This window comes from Neophocaena asiaeorientalis, unplaced genomic scaffold (genome assembly GCF_003031525.2).
Source record: "Neophocaena asiaeorientalis asiaeorientalis breed wild unplaced genomic scaffold, Neophocaena_asiaeorientalis_V1.1 scaffold547, whole genome shotgun sequence".
Lineage (NCBI taxonomy): Eukaryota > Metazoa > Chordata > Mammalia > Artiodactyla > Phocoenidae > Neophocaena > Neophocaena asiaeorientalis.
The window spans coordinates 4063087-4086591 of NW_020185330.1; the positions used below are offsets into that span (position 1 = coordinate 4063087).

Below are 23505 nucleotides of genomic sequence, written 5' to 3' on the forward strand. Positions count from 1 at the left end.
AAATACAAATTAAAACTGCAAGGAAATACCACTACACACCTATTAGAATGGCTAAAATCAGAAACGCTGACAACACCAAGCGTGGCCAAGGTTATGGAGAAAATAGAACACTCACACATTGCTGGTGGGAATGCAAAATAGTACAACCACTTTGGAAACAGCTGGACAGTTTCTTTTAAAATTGAACAAGTAAGGGCTTCCCTGGTGGTGCAGTGGTTGAGAGTCCGCCTGCCGATGCAGGGTACACGGGTTCATGCCCCAGTCCGGGAAGATCCCACATGCCGCAGAGCTGCTGGGCCCGTGAGCCATGGTCTCTGAGCCTGCACGTTCAGAGCCTGTGCTCCGCAACGGGAGAGGCCACAGCAGCGAGAGGCCTGCGTACCGCAAAAAAAAAAAAAAAAAAATTTAGAAAAGAACTCAAGCTTGAGCAACCAGGAAAAATGCGGAAGTGTTAAACTTTCAAAGGGAAGTTGAAGTTCCTTTTAAAATATTGTTGCTATACAGGGTTGTGAATGAGAAGCAAGGAAATATTGGACGATGTTTACCAAAAATGCTAATTTAACTTCAAAAACACTGTAAATACCTCTTCTCTGACTTGCAGGGTCCAAAAACTTAAGCCATATGAGATGCACAGTCTTGTTACAGTGTGCTTAATGAAATGATTGAGGGCAAGCCATACAGAATAGAGTAACTGAGAATTCTAGGAGTACAGCTGTACCATTTCAAACTATCCTGGTCCCTGCTGAAGTCTGATATCACCTGGTGGCAGTTTATTGACATAAATATTGCTGGAGACAATTCTGGGTCCTGTGATGGGCTGAGTCTTCTGGGATAGCAGCAAAGATTCCAGGAATCTCTGGGTTAGTTGACACTTATCTTGATGGCCTTATCCAGGGAGATTGAGCCAAGAATATACCATACATGCAAGAACTCACTTTCAACCTCTGTACTTCTTAAGACTGGAATTGTCTGCTGTTTCCCTGTTTGACCTAGCCCTCACCTCATTTCTCTGCAGAAAATAAGAATTTTAACTGGCCCCCGTTTTAGAAACAGGGTTGGAAGGATGATGGAAGTCAATTGAGAATTGCATTATATTTGAATTAATCTCATTGCAGGGTGTGTTATCACTGTTTAGTTTTTTTTTTAAGGTAAATGGGTCTAATTCATTATTTTTGAGAGCAGTTAGAGAGCTGGCCAGTTATGTTAAGCCAGTCCTAGTTTGAGAAGCAAAAGTGTTGTTATCTTAAAATATGGTGATCCTAAGCCTGTTTTGCTCTCAGATCTATTCCTCATTCTTCTGCTCTGCGGGCCTATTTCCTAGGCCCTTATGTCAGTTAGACTCTAGCTGAGTTTGGCCAATGAGAGGCAGAATAATGGCCCCCAAAGATGCCCATGCCCTGATCTCCAGAACCTGTAAAAGTATTAAATGTTATATAGACATAGAGAATAGACTTATGGTTACTAACGGGGAGGGGAGGTGGGTGAGGGATGGACTGGGGGTTTGGGATTAGCAGATGCAAACTATCATATATAGAATGGATAAACAACAATACCCTACTGTATAGCCCAAGGAACTATATTCAGTATCCTGTGATAAACCATGATGGAAAAGAATATGAAAAAGAGTGTACATATATGTATCACTTTGCTGTGCAGAAGAAATTAACACAATATTGTAAATCAACTATACTTGAATAAAATAAATTTAAAAAAAATTAAATGTTACATGGCAAAGGGGCCTTTGTAGGTGTGATTAAGGTTATGGACCTGAGATGGGGAGATTGTCCTGGATTATCAAAGTGGACTCACTCTAATCACATGAGCCCTTAAAACAGAACCATCTCTGACTGGGAAGAGGACAGATGAGTCAGAATGGGTCTGAGAGATCTGAAGCATGAGAAAGACTTGATCTGCCATTGCTGGCTTTGAAGATGGAAGAAGGGGGCCATGAGACAAGGAATGTGGGTAGCCTCTAAAGGTTGAGAATCATTCTTATTTGATACCCAGTGAGAAAACAGGGACCTCAGTTCTATACTTGCATGGAGCTGAATTCTGTCAGCAACCTGAATGACTGTGCAAGTAAATTCATCTCCAGAGCCTCCCCAAACAAATGTAGACCTGCCAACCCCTTGATTTAGGGTTTGTGAGGACCCTAAAAGGGGGACCCAGCTGAGCCGCACTGTACTTGGACTTCTGACCCACATAAACTGGGGCCCCTGGGTTCTGTAATATCAGTTCTTCCTCTTGTCCCTCCAGCTTGAGTGTCCTAAGAGCTTCTTGCTGTTACTCTTATCTGAGATACCTTCCTGTCACTGAAAAAAAATGCGAAACCTAGAAGACGAGAATTATGTTTTATTCGGTGGACCTGCTGAGGACTTGAGCCCAGAAGACGGCTTCTCACATAGCTCTGAGGGACTACCCTGAAGAGGTAAGGTAGGAGCCAGGATATATAGGAGTTTGGCAACAAAAAAGATTACTGTTACTTAAGGAAAACCAGAAATCTCAGGTTAATGAATTTAGCGCTTTTCTTTGTATAGGAAGGTGCAAGGGTCTGGGCTCATCCAAATCATTCCTTTGATATGCACCTTAACTACCTAGGGCCAGTATCCTGCTTTTCTCCTTCCTGAAGTCCTTCTCAGGGTGCAGAGTCAGGGGCAGCTGCAGTGGCTGATGGCTTGAGGGCCACCACATCCTTTGTTTACTGAGATGGCAGATGACATTCTTCATCCACATTCCGTTCCCTGGTATTCTTCTCAGCCTGTTCCACCTCCTGTGTTACCAACTCACTGTGGTAAATTCCTTCTGTTTTAAATACTCCAAGTGATTTTAGTTTCCTGATTTGATTCTGAGTGATAAATACAGGATAATTCTGGGGATTTTTTTGTTCTTTTTTCAGTGGTGGTCAGAAGGGAAGTACAATCATTTATTCATTCAACAAACAGTATTGAGAGTCTATGCTATGTATCAGTGTTGAACAGGGCAGACAAGGTCCTTGACCTCAATGAACTTTACATTGCAGTCAGGCAGACAGAATTTTAATTAATAGTCAAAGTAAAGTGTTCGTATTATGATAAGAATAAGGATCTGTAAGAACATAAAACAAGGGGTTCTTAAACTAATCTAAGGGCTAGAGAATGATTCTATAAAGAGGAGATATTTAATGAGATTTGAAGATTGAGTAGTGTTATCCAGATGATCCAAAATAGTTAATAAGTTTGGGATGGGGCTTTGCTGGAGAATAGGAGTAAAACAACCCTATTTTATTCTGCCGGAAAAGTTAAACGAGAAAAAAAAAATCCTGGACCTAATAAGCAATTACAGAAAAGAGGCAGGATCCAAGGTTAATATCTAAAATCAATCACTTTCCTATATATGAGTAATAAACAATTATAATTTGAAATTTAAAACTCATTATCATTTACATGAGCACCCATCAAAATAAAATACTTGGGTGCAAATCTAACAAAATATGTACAAGATTTTTATGAGGAAAACTACAAAACTGTACAAAATGTCAAAGAAGAACTAAACAAATGGAAATATTTCATATTCATGGACAGGAAGACTCAGTATTGTCAGGAGGTCAGTTCATCCCAACTTGATCTATAGATTCAATGCAATTCCAAACAAAATCCCAGCAAGTTATTTGTGGATATAGACAAAAGCTGATTCTACAGTTTGTATGGAGAGGCAAAAGACCCAAAGTAGCCAACATAATATTGAAAGAGAAGAACAAAATTGGAGGATTGACACTACCCAACTTTAAGATTTATGATAAAGCTATAGTAATCAAGATAGTGTGTGTTGGTAAAAAAAAAAAAAAAAAAAGACAGATCAATGGAATAGAACAGAGAGCCCAGAAGTACAGTCACATAACTAAAATCAACTGATCTTTGACAAAGGAGCAAAGATAGTCTTTCCAACAAATGATGCATCTACATGCAACAACAAACAGCAAAAAAGAATCTAGATACAGACCTTACACTCTTTACAAAGATTAACAAAACATGGATCAGACCTAAATGTGAAACACAAAACTCTGAATTCCTAGAAGACAACATAGGAGAAAACCTAGATGATCTTGGGTGATGATAACTTTTTAGATACAACATGAAAGGCATAATCCATGAAAGAAATAACTGATAAGCTGGATTTCATTAAAATTAAAAACTTTTGCTCCATGAAAGACACTGTTAAAAGAATAAGAAGACAAGCCACAGACTAGGAGGAAATATTTGTAAAAGATACATCTATAAAGGACTGTTATCCAAAATATACAAGGAAGTCTTAAAACTCAGCAATAAGAAAACAAACAAGCTGATTAAAAAATGGCAAAAGCTCTTAACAGACACCTCACAAAAGAAGATATATAGATGGTAAATAAGCACATGAAAAGAAGTTCAACATCATTAGAGAATTGTAAATTAAAATGAGATGCCACTACACACTTGTTAGAGTGGCCCAAATCCAAAACATTGACAACACCAAATGCTGGTAAGAATGTGGAGAAAAAGGAACTCTCATTCATTGCTGGTGGGAATGCAAAATGGTTCAGCCATTTTGGGAGACAGCTTGGTCGTTTCTGACAAAACAAAAATACTCTTACCATATGATCCAACAGTCACACTCCTTGGTATTTACCCAAATGAACTGAAAATTTATGTCCACACAAAAACCTGCACATGGATGTTTTATAGCAACTTTACTCATAAGTGCCAAAAAGAAGCATGAAGATGGATAAATAAACTGGTACAACCAGACAATGGAATATTAAAAAGAAATGAGCTATCAAGCCATGAAAAGACATGGAGGAAACTTATATTCATACTACCAAGTAAAAGAAACCAATCTGAAAAGACTACATATTGTAGAATTCCAACTATCTGACATTCTGGAAAAGGCATAACTATGGAAACAGTAAAATGATTAGTAGTTGCTAGGGGTTAGCAGAGAGGGAGGGATGAATAGAGCACAGAGGATTTTTAAGGAAGTGAAATGATTCTGTGTGATACCACAATGGTGGATACGTGTCATTATACATTTGTCAAAACTCATAGAATGTACAACACCAAGAGTGAGTTTTGAGTGATAATTTAGGTTCATTGATTGTAACAAATGTCCCACTCTTGTGAGCGTCATTGACAGTGGCAGAGGTTGTGCATGCATGGGGACAGGGAGTATATGGAAACTCACTGCACTTTTGTTCAATTTTGCTGTGAACCTAAATAAAACTGCTCTGAAAAATAAAGTTTATTAATTAAAAAAAATTCTGTATGCTACTTTAGTGAAAAGCCAGAGTAGGTGCCATCTTTGACAATTTGCTTTCTCGGCCAGGATACACGGCTCTCAGAGAAATTCTTCCTGGAACCACTTTGGTATCTGACCTTATTTAACTAGGATTCCAGATCAGATGTCTGAGTTATATCTTTTTTACGCATTCTTGAGAAATACATAAAATGAAAAACGCACTTTTTCTAAATCAAATAAATAATGCACCCAACAGGTACCCCTGTCAATTTAACACAGAACTGTTAATCTAACAAATCAACTTCTAGCAATTTATTATGAGAAAATAATTATTTAAAGAAGTTCAACACAGTATTGTTCATCATAGTAAAAACAGGATACAATTTAAATGGAAATCAATTATATAAAGTGAAGCATATATATATATATATACTGTTCAGCAATGAAAAATGTTGATGTAGATCTATATTTATTGACATAGAAAGATGTACACAGCATCTACCATGAGAAAATAGCGGAAAACCATATACATGTCTGTGCGTGTTCATACGCAGTACCCCTATGTGGTAGGTTTTAGAGTGTGTGCCAGTTGTCAACTTATTGCCTTTCAGCTTCAAGTTCATAGTTCACTCCCTGTTCTACAAAAATGGAGATACATTTTTTGCCTTTGCCAGCTGACACCTGTGTTAAACTTCATCAGTACAGGAAGCTGGAGTTTCATTGCTGATGGGAGGGATTTTCCTCCCTTGTTCCAGTGTACTGCCTTGGCAGGCTCCTATGGCCAAAAGCTTCCCCAACGGCCCCACCTGACCCCTCCAGTGGTTTTGCAACAGAATGCTTCTGGCTTCCCCAGAACCCTAGAGAGCAGATTTTGAGCAAGTTTCCACAGCACAGCAGCTCAGTAACTTCCCTGCCATCCTGTGGTGGGGGGTAGGGAGGGTCCTTGAGCCTTCTATCTCAGACTTAGAGGTTGTGGCTGCTCCTTATATATGCCTTTCTTAGATTCTTTTTCTTAAAATTAATTAATTAATTAATTAATTTTTGGCTGCATTCGGTCTTTGTTGCTGTGAGCAGGGGCTACTCTTTGTAGCGGTGCACGGGCTTCTCATTGCAGTGGCTTCTCTTGTGGAGCACAGGCTCTAGGCATGGGGGCTTCAGTAGTTGTGGCATGTGGGCTCAGTAGTTGTGGCTCACGGGCTCTGGAGCACAGGCTCAGTAGCTGTGGCACACGCTCTGCAGCATGTGGGATCTTCCCTGACCGGGGCTCGAACCCATGTCCTGTGCATTGGCAGGCAGATTCTTAACCACTGTGCCACCAGGGAAGTCCCCCTTCTTGTAGTCTTTAGAGTTCTTTTTGTTTCTTACTAGCTGAATCCTTGTTAGTCCAATTCCCTGCTATAGTTAATAATTTTTTATATTAAATTTTTCCTTGCTTAAAAAAAAAACCACTTACATAAAATTATCTGTAACTCTACTCTCCCTGTGATAACCATCATTAACATCTTGGTGCATATACTTTAAGCCTTTTTTTAAAAATAAATGTGTATGCATGTATTTTATGTGTATATATACATATGTAAAAACTATGTCCATATGTAGTTTTTACAACAAAAGATAAAGCACGTTATACAGATTGCTTTGTGAGCTTTTTTTTACATCAATATTTGTAATGGTTGCAAAGCACTTCACTTGGTATATATACCTTAAATTGTTAAAAATTTCCCTAGTTTGGGACCCTCAAACTATTTCTAATCTTATATCATTATAAACAGTGATGCAATGAATATCTTATGCTGGAAATCTCTTGTTTATTTGCCCAGATTTACCTTCTACTATTCTCTATCCCACTCTCAGCTCCACTCTCTTTAGGGAGTACATTAACTTGTTCCTTTGCTCTCTGGCTTCCTGTCAGGTTCAGACAACAGAAAGCCCCAGCAGGAGACTGGAGGAAAGGACAAGAGTGAGATCAGAGCATTCATCCTGGCTCCTTCCTTGTCAGGTCTCCTAAAGCTAGCTGTGCTCCTCAACTGAAAGTCACTATCCTCAAGGTGGCCAACCCTACACAGTCCTCTCTTCCCAGTTCTCCTAACCAATCCTTCCCTTGTCCTTTTTTACTGGGCCTAATGGTGACAGCTCTGCTGCTGCTGGAAGCCCTGGGTACCTGCACCATTGCTGTGGTTTTCCTATAAATCATCCATACCATTGTAAATTAACCCCATTCAAATTATCCTAGTTGTTGTTCTCTCACTAATATAACCTTTGTGTTTAAATCTTTATGTATATCTTTAATTATACTCTTCAAGTAAATTTCAAGATGAAGAATTTGCTAAGACACTGGGTACACCTGTTAGAAAAGATGTGTGAGACATGTATGCATTTTAGATGGAATGTCTATAATCTTGGTGGTATAGAGAGTCACCCTTTAAAATGTGTAATCTATACTCTGGATCCAACCAGATGAGGATATACCTAAATATTTAACAAAGATAAGAAATTGGCAAGGAAGACAGCCCAACATTTACCTTGGTCCCTGAGAAGTTCCGGAGACCTCAAATCTTCCTGAGTGTTTTAATAAACCTATTTTGTGAAGGAGTATTACTAAGATCCAGTTAGAAAATGAACAAAGAAAGAAAATCCAATTAGTTAATGTTGGCTTATAGAGTAGAATAAATAAGCCTTCCACATGTCAGTTATTATCTGGGCTTTTGAGACGGCATTCATCAAATTTCTAACATAGGTGGTCCAAATTTGTCTTCATGTTTCAGTTTCAGGCCCAATTCTCATGACGATGATTTCTTATACCTGAGTTTTTCTGAGACAACGAACAATTTAAAACAGGTGTGGCAGATATGACTTTAAAAAACTGAGGAGACAAGAAATATTGTACCTTTTACAGGTTACACCATATGAAATTGATGTTTTGTAAGTCAAAATTGTTACATACCATCAATTTCATATGCGTTACCCTAGTAATTTTCTCTAAATCAATTTAATTCTATTTAGAACCTCATCTTGCCACACTGGCTGGAAAGATAACCTTGGCCATTTGTAGGTTTCCTTTACACCTCCCCCTTCATCTACCGCTGTCCTCCATCCAACCTCCTTGTCTACCTGAGAATACGTGAAAGTTCCAGGGTGAATGGGATTTGGGAGAAGGGGACGAGCATCTGGTCAAGCTGATGCTGTGTCTTCCATGTCCTCTGCCTCTGTTCTTCCTAGGCCGTGCTGGGAGCATGGAGATCAAGAGAGGCTGCCTAGGGATCTGCCAGCCTAGGTGCACTGGTCAGCGGTTTCTTCTCTGGGGTCTTATTGCTTCCATGGTAAGTAGCATAGCTGTGATTGCAAAAGGGTTTCCAGATGACCACGCCAAGGCTTACTGTAAAGGAAATGGATCACTGTCCACAGTACCTGGAACATCATAGGCACTCACTAAATATTGATTGAAGGGATAAATAAATCATCTGAAGGGGTCAACCTAAGCATACTAAGCGGAGTAAGCAGAAAAATAGCAATAGCAAACCCTTAAGGTGACAGGCATTGTTCTAATTGCTCTGCATAAATCAACTCATTCAGCTCTTGCAGTAACCCTAAGAGTCATGTAACTGAGCAGAGCTAAATTAACCTTTCAAGTTTGTGGCAGACCCTTGCAGTCGGACTCAAAAGCCTGTCTGCTTAAGTACTAGTTCATACTGCAGCCCAAGCATAGAATCAAGGATGCTTTCTAACTTTGTACAGAAAGAGCTAGGCCTTCAATGTCCTCACATACTGCTTTCAGCTTCAGCACAGATTTCACTAGTGGCATTTATCTATGATACTTAAGATCACTAACAAAGCCCAGGCAACATCCTGGCTTGCAGCCAGACCACTGGCCTTCCCATCTGGGATACTTGGCAGGACTGGTCATGTGACAAAGACAGCTAATAACAACAATTGCTGGGTGATGAATGGCTAGAAGTAACGCAGCTCAAAGCATGACTGGGACAAGGAATGCAATCAGGAAATGCTGACCTGGAACTTAGAGTGTGATGAGTTGGGCTGTGATGGATGGAAGGCAGCAGCTCCACGTACAGCATGTTGGGACACACAGTATGAGAAGCGCTGCTTAATTTGAATTGAAATGGGCAGCTTGAGAGGCTGAGATGCAAGCAGTGACCACAGCCACAAACCAAAATACAAACTTTCCATTACTCTGTCCAACGACACTCACACTCTTGGGTAGTATTGCTGTTGTTCGGCACCATCCTTCAATATGATAAAGAAGGATGATACAGGGCTGTGGGCCCAGGGCCATGCATTATGAGATGTCTGAGGGAGGAACCTGCAGAAGAGGCTTCAAGCTGGGATTTATTGGGCTCATCTGAGCCAATCTCCGAACAAAGGTTCCTGTTTAATATTTGAAATAGCCGTTCTGGACCACACTGAGGTGCCTGTGAATGAGAGCAGAGTATCTCTGGTTCCTTTTTATTTCACACCTCAAAGTCAAGGGCTCCCTCTGTTATTTTTCTTCTTTCCCATTGTGCTTATAGCTCTTGCATCTCAGCCCAAGTTAGAGCTCTGGGCATCCTGGGAGCCAGGAGACTTGACTCAGCAGGAACACTATCCTGAGCAGTCAGTGAAACGCTGGGTCCACGCTCTGTGGGCTCATGTTGTTCTGGACACACTTGTACAACTCGCAAGGGGAAGACACTTCATGAGTCTGTGACTTTTTATTACAGGCCTCAAATGAGACTTCAGATGGATGTTTAAAAATGATCCCCTTATCAGAAAAATGGCTTGCAAATACTTTCTCCCATTCTATAAATTGCCTTTTCAGTCTCGACTGTTGCCTTTGCTGTGCAGAATCTTTTTGTTTGTTGTAATCCCACTTGTCTGTTTTTGCTTTTGTTGCCTATGCTTTTGGTGTCATATCCAAGAAGTCATTACTAAGGCAATGTCAAGGAGCTTTTCCCCTTTTTTTTTTCTGGGAATTTTATAGTTGCAGGTCTTACATTTAAGTCTAATCCATTTTGAGTTGATTTTTGTGTATGCTGTAAGGTAGGGGTCCAATTTCATTTTTTGCATATGAATATCCAGTTTTCCCAGCACCATTTGTTGAAGAGATTGTCTTTTCCCCATTGCATATTCTTGGCACTCTTGTCAAAGATCAGTTGACCATATATGCATGGATTTGTTTCTGGGCTTTCTATTCTCTTCCATTGGTCTACATATCTGTCTTTATGCCAGTACCATACTATTTTAATTACTGTAGTTTTGTAATACATTTAGAAAATCAGGACGTGTAATACCTTCATCTTTTTTTTCTTTCTCAAGATCACTTTGACTATTTGGGGTCTTTTGTGGTTCCATATGAATTTTGGATTTTTTTCTATTTCTGTAAAAAATGCCATTGAGAGTTTGATGGGAACAGCATTGATTCTGTAGATCTCTTTGGGTAGTATAAACATTTAAATAATATTAAGTCTTCTAATCATACAGTTCAACAGCAAAAAAACAAATAACGTGTATTAAAAATGCACAAAGGACTTGAACAGACATTTCTCCAAAGAAGATATACAAATGGCCAACACATATATGAAAAGATGCTCACATCACTAATTATGAGGAAATGAAAATCAAAACTACAATGAGATAGTTATAGCTATTTTTCTAGGATAGCTATAATAAGAAAGACAGATATTTTAAGTGTTGGCAAGGATATGGAGAAACTGGAACTCTCATCTACAACTGGTAGGAATATAAAATAGTGCAGCTGTTGCAGGAAAGAGTTTGACAGTTCCTTTAAAGATTAAACAGAATTACCATATGAGGCTAGCAATGCCATTCCTAGTTATATACCAAAGGGAAATGAAAACACATATCTACACAAAATTTGTACACAGATGTTCATAGCAGTATTATTCACACTAACTGAAACAACTCAAATGTTCATCAGTTGATAAATGGATAAATAAATTGTGGTATGTTCATAAGATGGAATATTATTCAGCCAAAAAAGGGACGAAGTACTGATTAATGGTATAACATGGATGAACCTTGAAAACATGCCGAGTGAAAGAAGTCAGTCACAATCCACATTTTGTATGATTCTATTTACATAAAATGTACAGAATTGGAAAATCAATAAAGACAGAAAGTAGGTTAGTAGTTTCCAGGAGCTGGAGGGCTTGGGGGGAAATGGGGATTTATTGCTAATGTCTATGGGATTTCTTTTTGGGACGTTGAAAATATTCTAAAATTGATTGTGGTGATGGTTATATAACTCAATATGCTTAAAACTATGGACTTGAATACTTTAAATGGGTGAATTGTATGGTTTGTGGATTGTGTTGCAATAAAACATATATAGTATGTATAATACATGTGGAATCAACAAGAATAAACCACACTCAAAGGGTTTTTCTTGCATAAATTACACTCAAAAGGGTTGTCTGTGATTTCCATTATATTTTCTTAAAAGATTAATAAGAAATTAAAGACATTTGTAATGTAATTACAAAGGTCTTTTAGATTTTTTCAAAGTCCTTACAAACTTTTGTAGTCACTTCACTCACTCCTAATTTTTTATAACAGTCTTATTAAGATATAATACACATGCCATAAAATTCATCCCTATAAATTGTACAATTTAGTGGTTTTTAATGTAATTCAGAGTTAACACACACACTTATTTTGACATTGAAGTTTCTAGCTATTTGTCTTTACCAACTCTTTCCGAAGTAATGAACATATTTTTAATTAACAGGTATTTTTGCACTCAGTATTTGTTTAAATTATGTAAATACAGTAACAGAAATCTGATTGAGAAAACGTAACTGACCCTTGGTAAGCATACTCAATCACGGGCATAGATGTGCTTGGGTGTGCTAGTGTGTAGCCTATAGGCACAGGTGTTACAAGGCAGTGCATAGCACAGAGAGAATGGAGAGAGCCACTGAGTTTGGAGAATGAGTTAAATGGAGGCTGGTTAAGAGAGTTTTTACTAATGAAGCAAAATGTTTTGGAAGTTTAAAGGAGGAAAGAAAATCTTATAGCTTCTTAGAAGAAATGGCTTTGAAATGGGCCTGTAAGAATGGATGAAAGATTTCTCTTTAGTGGAAAAAAAAATTGGAGAGAATATAATGGGCCTCAATGATGTACGGATCACTCACCCAACAATTATCAACATGAGACTAATCTTGTTTCATCTATAGCCCTATTTACTTCCCCCCTTGGAAATATGGGTACAGTTTTGTTTTGTTTTTATTTTTTACTTTTTTCCAAATTGAAGTATAACTTAGGTACAGCAAAACACCAATCTAGCAACACAGCTCAATGAACGTTTACATATGTATATACCAGTGTAACTACCACTTGGATCAAGACAGAACATTCTGCCTCAATAAAGCTGGAGAAAAAAGATATAGAACATTCCCAGTTTACTGGAACGTTTCTTTATGTCACCTTCTAGTCAATGCTGCCCCACTCCACAACATAACCACTATTCTGACCAGTATCACTATAAATTAGTCTTACCTATTCTTGAACTTCATGAAAATGGAATGATATAGTAAGTACTCTGTTGTGTCCATCTTCTTTTAATCAATCCCTTGTTTATGAGATTGCTTTATGTGGTTGCATGTAAGAGTAGTTTGGTTTTTAATTGCTATATAGTATTTCATTATGTGAATACTCCACATTTTTTGTTTGTTTTAAATTTTTTTAATTAAAAATTTTTATTTTTTTATTTTGGCTGGGTCACACTGCTTGTGGGATTTCAGTTTCCCGACCAGGGATTGAACCCGGGCCGTGGCAGTGAAAGTACCAAATCCTAACCACTAGACCACTACAGAACTCCCTCCACATTATGTTTTAATCCGTTCCACTGTTGATGGACATGCGGGTTGTTTCTAGCTTTTCCCATGAAGCTTCTTGTGCATGCCTTTTGGTGGATATATGCACTCATTTCTGTTGGGTATATTTACTGGAGTGGAATTTCTGGGTTGTAGAGTATAAATATGTTTAGCTTTAAGTACTGTAAATTTTCCAAAGTGTTTGAACGAATTTATACTCCAACCACCAAGTTAACGCAGTTCTTTCCGTTGCTCCACATCCTTGCCAACATTTAGGATTGCCAGTCTTTAGGCATTCTAGAGGAGGTATAGTGGTAATCATTATTCCTTTTTCATTTTTGTCTGTTTTTTTAAATCAGATACTTATGTTTATTATTAAAGTTCATGAGGATGTAGTTAAGATAGGGTCATTAGAATGGGCCCTAATCCAATATGATTGGTGTCCTTAGAAGAAGAGATCAGGGCACAAGTGCACAGAGAAAAAACCATGTGAGGATACAGTAAGTAGGTGGCCATCTGCAAGCCAAGGAAAGAGTCCTCAGAAGAAACCAAACATGCAGACATTTTGATCTTGGACTTCTAGCTTCCAGATTGTGAGAAAATTAATTTCTGTTGCTTAAGGCAATCAGTCTGTGGTATTTTATTGTGGGAATCCTAGCAAACTAATGCATATGGTAAGTGTGTATTTAATTTTATAAGAAACTCTCTTCCAAAGTAGTGCATCATTTTGCATTCTCATCAGCAATGTATGAGAGTTCCAGTTCCTCTGCATCCTTGTCAGCACTTGGTATTGTCAGAATTTTAATTTTAGCAATCTTAGTAGGTGCAGTGGGATCTAATTGTGTTTTATTTATTTTTAAAAATATGTATTTATTTATTTGGTTGCACTGGGTCTTTAGTTGTAGCAGGCAGGCTCCTTAGTCATGGCATGTGAACTCTTACTTGCAGCATGCATGTGGGATCTAGTTCCCTGACCAGGGATCGAACCTGGGCCCCCTGCATTGGGAACGTGGAGTCTTAACCACTGCGCCACCAGGGATGTCCCTGAATTATGTTTTAAATTTGCAGTTCCCTAATGATGTGATAACATTGAACATCTTTAATTCTTATTTGCCACTCAGTGTAGCTTAATTTGCAATTTTCTGATAATTAGTTATATTGGACATATTTCTATATGATTATTTGCTGTTTAGATAACCTCATTTGTAAAGTGCCTATTCAGGTATTTTGCTTCTTCAAAAAATAGGATGTCTGCCTTTTCCTTTTAGAGTTGTAGAAGCTCTTTATATATTCTGGAGAAAAGTACTTTGTTGGATATATGTATTTCAAATATCTTCTCCCAGCTCTACTTGCATTTCACTCTCTTAATGGTATTTTTTTTTAGAGTTCACATCCATTTTTATTAATTAATTTCTTTGAGCATCATAATTTATTTAGCCTTAATGGTGTTTTTGATGAAAATAAGTTCTACATTTTAAAGAAGTGCAATTTTTAATCTTTTATGTTTATACTTTTTTCTCTTATTTAATAAATGTTTGTCTACCTCAAGATTGTAGAGATATTCTCCTACATTTTCTTCTAAAGGCACTATATTTTAAAAAAAATTATTTATTTGTTTTTTTAATTTTTGGCTGCATTGGGTCTTTGTTGCTGCACGCGGGCTTTCTCTAGCTGCGGCGAGCGGGGGCTACTCTTTGTTGTCGTGCGCGAGCTTCTCATTGTGGTGGCTTCTCTTGTTGCAGAGCACAGGCTGTAGGTTCAAGGGCTTCAGTAGTTGTGGCTCGTGGACTCTAGAGCACAGGCTCAGTAGTTGTGGTGCACGGGCTTAGCTGCTCCGCGGCATGTGGTATCTTCCTGGACCAGGGCTCAAACCCATGTCCCCTGCATTAGGCAGACGGATTCTTAACCACTGTGCCACTAGGGAAGCCCCTAAAGGCATTATTTTAATTTTCATATTTGGGTTACAATCTGTTTGAAATCAAAAATTTTTGTGTGTTATATAATGTGAGATAGACATCACATTTTCCTTGACCAATTGATTCACCACTATTTACTGAAAGGACAGAATGTGTAAAATTATTTATTTATTTATGTAATTTTTTTTTTTAATTGAATGAAAGATTCTTTAAATTCTATAGTGCTTTACAATTATCAAAAGTTTCACACAAATGATTTCGTATAGTCCCATAATAAACCTTTTTTTTTTCTCCTACCTCTATACTGCCTCATCCCCCTTCCCTCTCCACACTGGTAATCACTAGTTTGTTCTTTCTATCTGTGAGTCTGCTTGTTTTTTGTTTTATTCACTAGTTTGTTATATTTTTTAGATTCCACATATAAGTGATATCATACAATATGTCTTTCCCTTTCTGACTTATTTCACTTAACGTAATGCCCTCCACGTCCATCCATATTGCTGTAAATGGCAAAATTTCCAGAACGTGTAAAGTTTAAACTATGGATATTATGTGAGGAATGGAAGGTGGTGGTATTCCAACATGAAGGAATGGGAGGCAGTGCCACAGGAATAATATATTTAGCAATGAGTTAGTAGGTCTGTTTGAGGGGGATATCAAACTTTAACATTCATAAGTATTACCTATTAAAAATGTTAGGTCCTGAATATGCCTCCCTCCACCCCTCCTCCCCCAAAATTCAGAACAGGAGGCCTGATGTGGATCACAAATAATTTGTGAACTACACTTTGAGAAATGCTAGTAAAGGCATGGTGGCTGATGTATGTCTCTGTCTTTTTCAGATCATGCTGATATAATTACTTTAAAAACTTTGTGGACTTCCCGAGTGTCCATTGATAATCTATTCCATTATATAAAAGCCAGGCCCACAAATCTCTTTCAAATAAGCTTTTACCTTCCTTGGACTCTCTGTGAAGCTGCTGTGAGACAATGGACTTAGATTCTTAAAAGCCCCGCTGTTTAAACAGAGAAAGTCTGCAAGATAGACTCTTAAAAATCCTTAGAAGGCCTTCTGCCTGTCTGCAAGGATCTGATCTGCACCACCTTAAACCTCTCTGACTTTTTACTAAAGAATCTTGCAGTTTTATCCTAGATTTGATTTCTGTTCTGAAGCCATGTGAAAATTGTCACCTACAATAGACTCCTACAACTGATGGGACAAGATTAACTACAAGATTTATGAAAAGAAATTGGAAAAAAGTTGAGGAATATTCAAACCTGATGATGCTTTGTGTAATGCTTCAGCTGTTGATTGGTACTTCTTTCAATCAAAACATTTTTTTTCTTTTTCAGAGATATGTTATTTCTATCTCTCAATACTAAATAACTTTTGACAAAGGTATTCATTGAAATTTTCAGTGGAATATCAGTGCTTGGATCTGAGCTTTTCACTAATCTTGACATTATATCCTCTATTGTCAGGCTAGAAGCTGAAAGGAGTTTTTTTGCTATTGACCTTTATGCTCCTGTAATTTGGTTTCTTTTCAATCTCCTGAACCAACGGGAATTCAGATCTCTCATAATAGTCCCGATGCACTCAGTAGAAGAAAATACAGTTATAGAAAAATAAAATTTAAAGTCAAAGAAGGAAAAAAGTGGTGAAAAAAAATCTCTTTCATTGGCCTTTAGCTGACAGTAGACATCTCCTTTCTCTCCCGGGAATTTCATAGGAGGTGGACTCTGATAAACCCGGGCATGAATTTCTAAGCATGATGAATATTTCTTGGTTAGTATTTAAATTCACAGTTCACTGTTTCTGCAGATTCTGTTCTTCTTTATTTATGTCCTTAAAAAATTAGAAGAACTGATTCATAAGAACATAACACAAGACTAGTGATCTATTTACCCCATTATTTGGTTGAGAGTAGTACCAATGGAGGTTTTGTGGGAGAGTATTGTTTTACCTCAGTTGTTTCTGACCTGAAATAAAATAAATCTTAATCTTGAGTTCTACTCTGTGATTGGTGCTGTAAGCCTAGTTCATCTGCAAACAGATCTTTTGACAATCACTTATGTCATTACCCAGACACAATAGAAAATGAGAGCGATGTTCAATACTTAGAAGACCAGGGTCTCTCACCAACAAACCCTCATTGAACAGTGATTTCTGATGAAATACTAAAGAACACTGAGCTTTTTCTAGGAAAGTCAGGGCTCACAATCATACAAGCAAAAAATTAAATTACTCACTGGATTAAATGTGTAAGTATAATTTTTGGTCAGTTAAGGAAATGAATGCTTGGTGAGCATGACAAATCATAATCTAAAACAAAAATAATGAAGTTTAAATAACAGAGCATTGCAAATAAATATGAAATATTTGGGTTGGATTAGAGGATTTATAACATCTCTTGCAGATCTAACATAAATTTTTCATGGTGCTGGAAAAATTAGATTAATGAGAATTCACAAGAAAGGATAAACATCAGAGTTCTTCATTCATGTCCTGGAAAAATATGCGTGACAGTCAAAGTTTTCCCTTCGACTTGCCAAGAAAGCCTAACTGTTCTCAGAGGCATGTAAACCACTGAAGAGGAGTTTTGTGAAGAGAGGTGAGCAAATGAAGGGGCATGCCAATGTCATTGTCAAATGTTTCTGCCTGGGATGCAAAATAAGTTTGGATGTCATCAGGAATATATTTTGGGAGGGTGGAGAAGATGGGTTGAGCCTGACATAAACCAGATCCACTCTAAAGCAAATTTGTTGAATTCCTTTCATGTCTCAGGGAACTTGGGTGACCAGCTGTCCCAGATTTCCTGGGACTGGGGGATTTCCTGGGATGTGAGGCTTTGAATGATAAAACTGGGAAAATCTCAGGCAAACTGATACAAGTGGGTCACTCCAGTTATGAGAGAACCAAGCAGAAGTCAGATCCCATTGGTAGTACAGATCCACCACCCCAATCAATAGAGTATATCCCTCTTCTTGTTCAGTGGTTTGAGAAACACAAAACAGCCAGTTGGAAGCCTCAACTTTCAGTTCAGATAGAACCATGTTGTGTCTCCTCGTAGAAGCCTTCTTCCCTTGGGAATTAAGAACTTTTAAAGCTGCAGAGGGACTTCCCTGGCAGTCCAGTGGTTAAGACTCCACACTTCCAATGCAGGGGGCACGGGTTGGATCCCTGGTTGGGGAACTAAGATCCCACATGCCTCTTGGTGTGGCCAAAAAATAAAAATAAAAAATAAATCTGCAGAGATCAGAAGCAAAATTTTTGGAAGCAGATGATTAAGTAGAATAATGAGAAGAGCCACTCTTACTTCTTACCCTTGGTTTCTTTACCTATATACTCTGTCTGTGGGGTAAAAAAAAAGAGACGCAAGATACATATTGCATCTTGTAGAAGAGCACCCTAATGTTGCAAGGCATTGTTTCTGTCTCTCATTTGTCACCAAAACTGGGTCTTTGACAGCCATTCCAACCATACTATAATGTCAGCTCTTCTAGTGAATCTTTTGCCTCACTGTTTTTTTTTCCTGTGAAATGAGTTTCTTTGTCAGAACAGTGTTGTGTGGGATTCTGTGACAGTTGATAGGCATTCAGTAAGTACACAGATGGTGGTGATGGCAGAAGCTTTGCATGCAGGGAAAGCAAGTCCATATCTAGAAGGAGTGTCTATTTCTGGGGGGACCAATCACTAATCCCTTCATGGTGGAAAGTGTTTAATAAAATCAACCTGCTATCTGATGGCTGCTGTTCCCCCCAGGGTATGTTGCTATACTAGGGTTCAGTGTAGGTATCTGCTGTTAGTAGGCTGGGCACTTAGCAGTAGTGGTAGGTAGATTAATCTTGGTGAGAAGAAGTCCATCTGCTTGAAGCCCTGCAGAACCTCCATCTCTGCAACTATGACCACTTTACTTATGAATTCATTGAACGAATTGCAGGTTGGCTGAGGAAAGAGGTTGGTTTACCTATAGTGGCCCATCTTGCCTACCTGATTATAGAGAACTGCAAGCTTTTGCCCTAGATAAGCATTCCTACAGGAAAGAAATATCCTTACATTTTTTTAAAAAATCTTGGCAGTGGTCTATTTTTCCCAATTAATTAATTAATTTTTGTCTGTGCTGGGTCTTCGTTGCTGCACGTGGGCCTTCTCTAGTTGTGGCGAGCTGGGGGTACTCTTCACTGTGGTGCGCAGGATTCTTATTGTGGTGGCTTCTCTTGTTGCGGAGCATGGGCTCTAGGCGCGCGGGCTCCAGTAGTTATAGCACACGGGCTCAGTAGTTGTGGCTTGAAGGCTCTAGAGTGCAGGCTCAGTATTTGTGGTGCACCGGCTTAGTTGCTCTGCCGCATGTGGTATCTTCCTGGACCAGGGCTCGAACCTGTGTCCCCTGCATTGGCAGGTGGATTCTTAACCACTGTGCCACCAGGGAAGTCCTATCCTTACATTCTATGTCCACTATTAAGTGGGCATATACGCATGCCTCTTCCCCAAACCTCCTTGTTAACAGTTCTCCAATCTTGTACCAAGTCCCTGACCTCTAACCCATGAATTTTTGTAGACATAAATATATGGGCATCTCTCCTTCCAGGAAAAGTGCATACCAGATGTATGGCTTGACTTTCTTCCCTTTGGGAAAATTTATCCTCCCCCTAGTTCTCCAGGGTCACCCCTGAACAGGGTGTGATTCTGTAGCAGTTTATTTTCATCTAGTACCCACACGTTATATAGTTGCATCTCTAAACCAGGATCAATTTTTTCCTTCCTTGATCAGGTGGAATTTATTTTTTTTTAATATACTTTTAAAAATATTTATTTGGCTGCACCGGGTCTTAGTTGTGGCATGTGGGATCTAGTTCCTTGACCAGGGATTGAACCCGCGTCCCCTGCATTGGGAGCGTGAAGTCTTAGCCACTGGACCATCAGGGAAGTCCCAGGTGGAATTTCTTATGAGACCATAGGTGTGAATGAAGGATAGGCGGCACTGGAGTAGATGGTGTGGCAGTCTTAACCACTTGTTCGTAACTCATTTGTGCCTTCTCTGAAGGCACAAATGAGTTATGAACCTGTTTAACCTAGATCTTACATAAACCATATCTTTTTGATGATGAACATCTTTTCCCACTCCCAAAGTTACGGGTTGATGGGTTAGATTACAGCCAGTTCATAATAGGCAGCTCAGGTCACCTGGACAGTTGGTGTTCCATGGTCAAGTACTCGATCTTAATTAGAGGAAAATGGCCAGCATACCCCAAAATCTAGAAGTCTGCACTATGCTTCTCCAATTGAGATTTGCCAGTGGCTTTACATTGTATTCTCATTTTCGCTGTTGGATCTGCTGGGTCACAAGTCTCAAATGACCATAGGGCACATGAGTCTTAGACCTGCTAGAGTTCTTTCTTGATCTGGGCCCAAAATTCATAGCCTAACAGGTTTCCCAGAAAATGAGTTAGGGTAGCAGACCCGAATGTAGTATGCATTGCCTACAGAATCCAAAGATACCATGATGGTTAATTTTATGTGTCGACTTATTAGGCCACAGTACCCAGATATTTGGTCAAACATTATTCCAGATGTTTCTGTGAAAGAATTTTTTAGATGAAATGAACATTTTAATTGGCTGACTTAGGGTAAAGCAGATTATTCTCCATAACGTGGGTGAGCCTCATTTCATCAGTTGAAGGCCTTAAAAGACAAAACCTGACCTTCTAGAAGAAGATGGAATTCTGCCAGCAGACTGCCTTGGGACTTGAACTGCAACACTCTTTCTTCCCTGGGTCTCCAGCCTGCCTTGCCCACCTTCAAGATTTTGGACTTCTCAGCCTCCACAATCATGTGCGTATATAAAAAATTGGTTCTATTTCTCTGAAGAATTCAGACTAATACAGATGCCTTTTCCTTAGTGGTAGGGCTTGCAAAATGCAGACACTGGTCTTTGCTTGGGAATATAGATTGTAATATAAGACCAGAGACCGACTGCAGAGTGAGACAATAGAGGGACAAGGCTGGAAACCTGAGGGACATCAACACAAAAGAGATAGAGAAGACAAATTCAGAAAGGGACTGAGGAGCTTCAGGCTACATAGAAGGAAAAGAGAGAGCAGAAGAGCCATGTTTGTGAGGTCACTGAGGTCAAGGGAAGAGAAGCCTTTCAAGAAGTAATCAGTGGTGTCATGTGACAGAGAGGAGTTAGCAGCAGGGAAATCATTGGTGACTTCAGTGAGAAGTGTTTCAGAATCCAGTTGTGGGTGCAGAAGCAGGTTACCGATGTATAAGGCAGAGTGAATGGGTAGTGAGAATATAGTCAAGTAAGTTGCATCTTAACCAATCCAAGAATCAATCAAAAACCTGGCTTTGTAGGAGATGGGGTAGATGGGGTGGCCTGGAGTTTGAATATTTTCCCCCTCGTTTAAGTGGAGAGATCCCTGAATGCAGGAATGGCTGATGGAGAGGGAAAGGTTGAAGATTCAGACAGAAAGGGCATTGTTGATGGACTGCAGTCCCTGAGGAGGCTCAGAGGGCTGACATCCAGAGGTCTGTGTCATGAGAGTCAGCATCCAGAAGAATTATTCTACAGCCTTCACAGAATGATGATTTGTAATAGAGATTGCAGTCTGTTTACCTTCTCTCATAAGACTTCCAAAACAATATATGCAAGTACCAAAAGGTGGCTTTTAAAAATTGTTGACCTGGATCAAAGGAAGTTGGTTAAATTGGAGATGTGGTCAGAAATAAATGGAACTAAGCCTGGGAAAGGTTAATTACAGGGTTGTCATACTATAGGGAGGAAAAACACTGGGCAAGGACTGGCTGGGAATCTAAGAGTTACCATGAGGAGCTGAATATGAACAAGCAAATAGAAGCGTGTTTTTTTTTTTTTTGGTGGTGCCATGCGACTTTCGGGATCTTAGTTCCCTGATCAGTGGATTGAACCCATGCCCCCGGCAGTGAAAGAGCATAGTCCCAACCACTAGACCACCAGGGAATTCCCAGAAGTGTGGTTTAAAAAGCAGGTACCATTCTGCAGGACACACATTTTTAAATGCATGTTTTATATTTAAACACCTAGCATGCTGCTGTATACGTTGCAAATATTGCTGACTTTGTTCGATTTGTTGCTACTGATCTGCCCTCACCAGGTCATACTCTTAAAAATTATTTGGGCGGGAGTGGTGACAGTTATACTGAAATATCCATGTTCTCTTGCCTGATTCCTCAGGCCAAGATTCATCCCTGCAACTTGCCTGGTTAGGGTGAAGCTTGTATAGGCAGCAGTGGTGAAAGAGTCATTGTTTTTTCTTTTCTTTATGTGACACTAAGCAGCAGCAGTATGTTGACCACATTTTTTATTTAGGCCTCATTGAATAGCTAATACTAATCAACCGATCTAACTTACTAAACAAATAAAACTTCTCATGTGAGGACTACAAGTTAATCTTCTTTTACCCTCCACATTATTTAGGTCTCTTATTAGTAAAAGCGTAGTATCCATTATTCAAGCATGCTGTGAAGATCCCTGGTTGGGGGAACTAAGATCCCGCATGACACAAGGCGAGGCCAAAAAAAAAAAAAAAAAAAAAAAAGAATCAGAGAGTTTAAAGATTGTTTCTTCCAATTGCTAGGTGTATTTGGACAAAATGTACATATTTCAATACTGTATTATTTTGGTAAGAAGAGTTTACATGATGCTGGCTGGCAGCCAATTTAATATTGTTGATTTAATTTAGTGTTATCTATCTGCTCATTGTTTATGCTAATGACAAAAAAGATATCATAAGTAAGAGCATCCTATACATAAATGAAAACTCACATTTTGTTTGTGTACCTAAAAGTTTATACTTTGGGAGTCAACATGTTGCAGTGGCACATGCATGGGAATTGGAATCAAGTAGACCTGGGTTCAGGTGCTGTTTTTTTTTTTTTTTTTTTGCGGTATGTGGGCCTCTCCCGTTGCAGAGTACAGGCTCTGGACGTGCAGGCTCAGTGGCCATGGCTCACGGGCCTAGCCGCTCCGCGGCATGTGGGATCTTCCCAGACCGGGGCACGAACCGGTGTCCCCTGCATCGGCAGGCGGACTCTCAACCACTGGTGCCACTAGGGAAGCCCCAGGTGCTAGTTTTTGAGCTCTGTGTTCTTGAGGTATTTAGTTATTCAGTGTAAGCCTAGTCCTATGGGGTTGTTTGGACAATCGTGTGTGCTAATTACGTTAAACACCTGCACCGTGCATATGCGGAAGAAATACTGGCTCCTCTTTCCTCATTTAATCCACCAGTTTCCAATCACTGGCAGCCTTGGAAGATAGAAGACATGAAGGTGCCTTCAATAATGTTAAATTATGCTACAAAGTAGTTTTACCTCCCTACTTATTCCTGCCCAAATTTCCCTTGAAAGTCCCCAGTGATGTCTTGGGATTGTATGGGCAAAGTGGAAACTCCCTTCTGCTTAAATAAGACTAAAATTTCTTGCAGCTATTTAGAAGTGGAAGAAAGATGTGCTGCTTATCTATTACTGCATA

At 39.1% G+C, this 23505-nt stretch overlaps 1 protein-coding gene and 1 long non-coding RNA gene across 2 annotated transcripts in view; one reads left to right on the forward strand and one right to left on the reverse strand.

Moving 5' to 3' along the window:
* Positions 1 to 23505, reverse strand: part of LOC112392887 (translation initiation factor IF-2-like) — a 35603-nt gene that overhangs the window by 8726 nt on the left and 3372 nt on the right. The gene's annotated exons all lie outside the window — the stretch shown is intronic.
* Positions 1873 to 22836, forward strand: LOC112392895 (uncharacterized). Its single transcript, XR_003001777.1, has 4 exons — positions 1873 to 2428; positions 8467 to 8567; positions 17410 to 17604; positions 20620 to 22836. It is a non-coding gene; the product is annotated as an uncharacterized LOC112392895 (long non-coding RNA).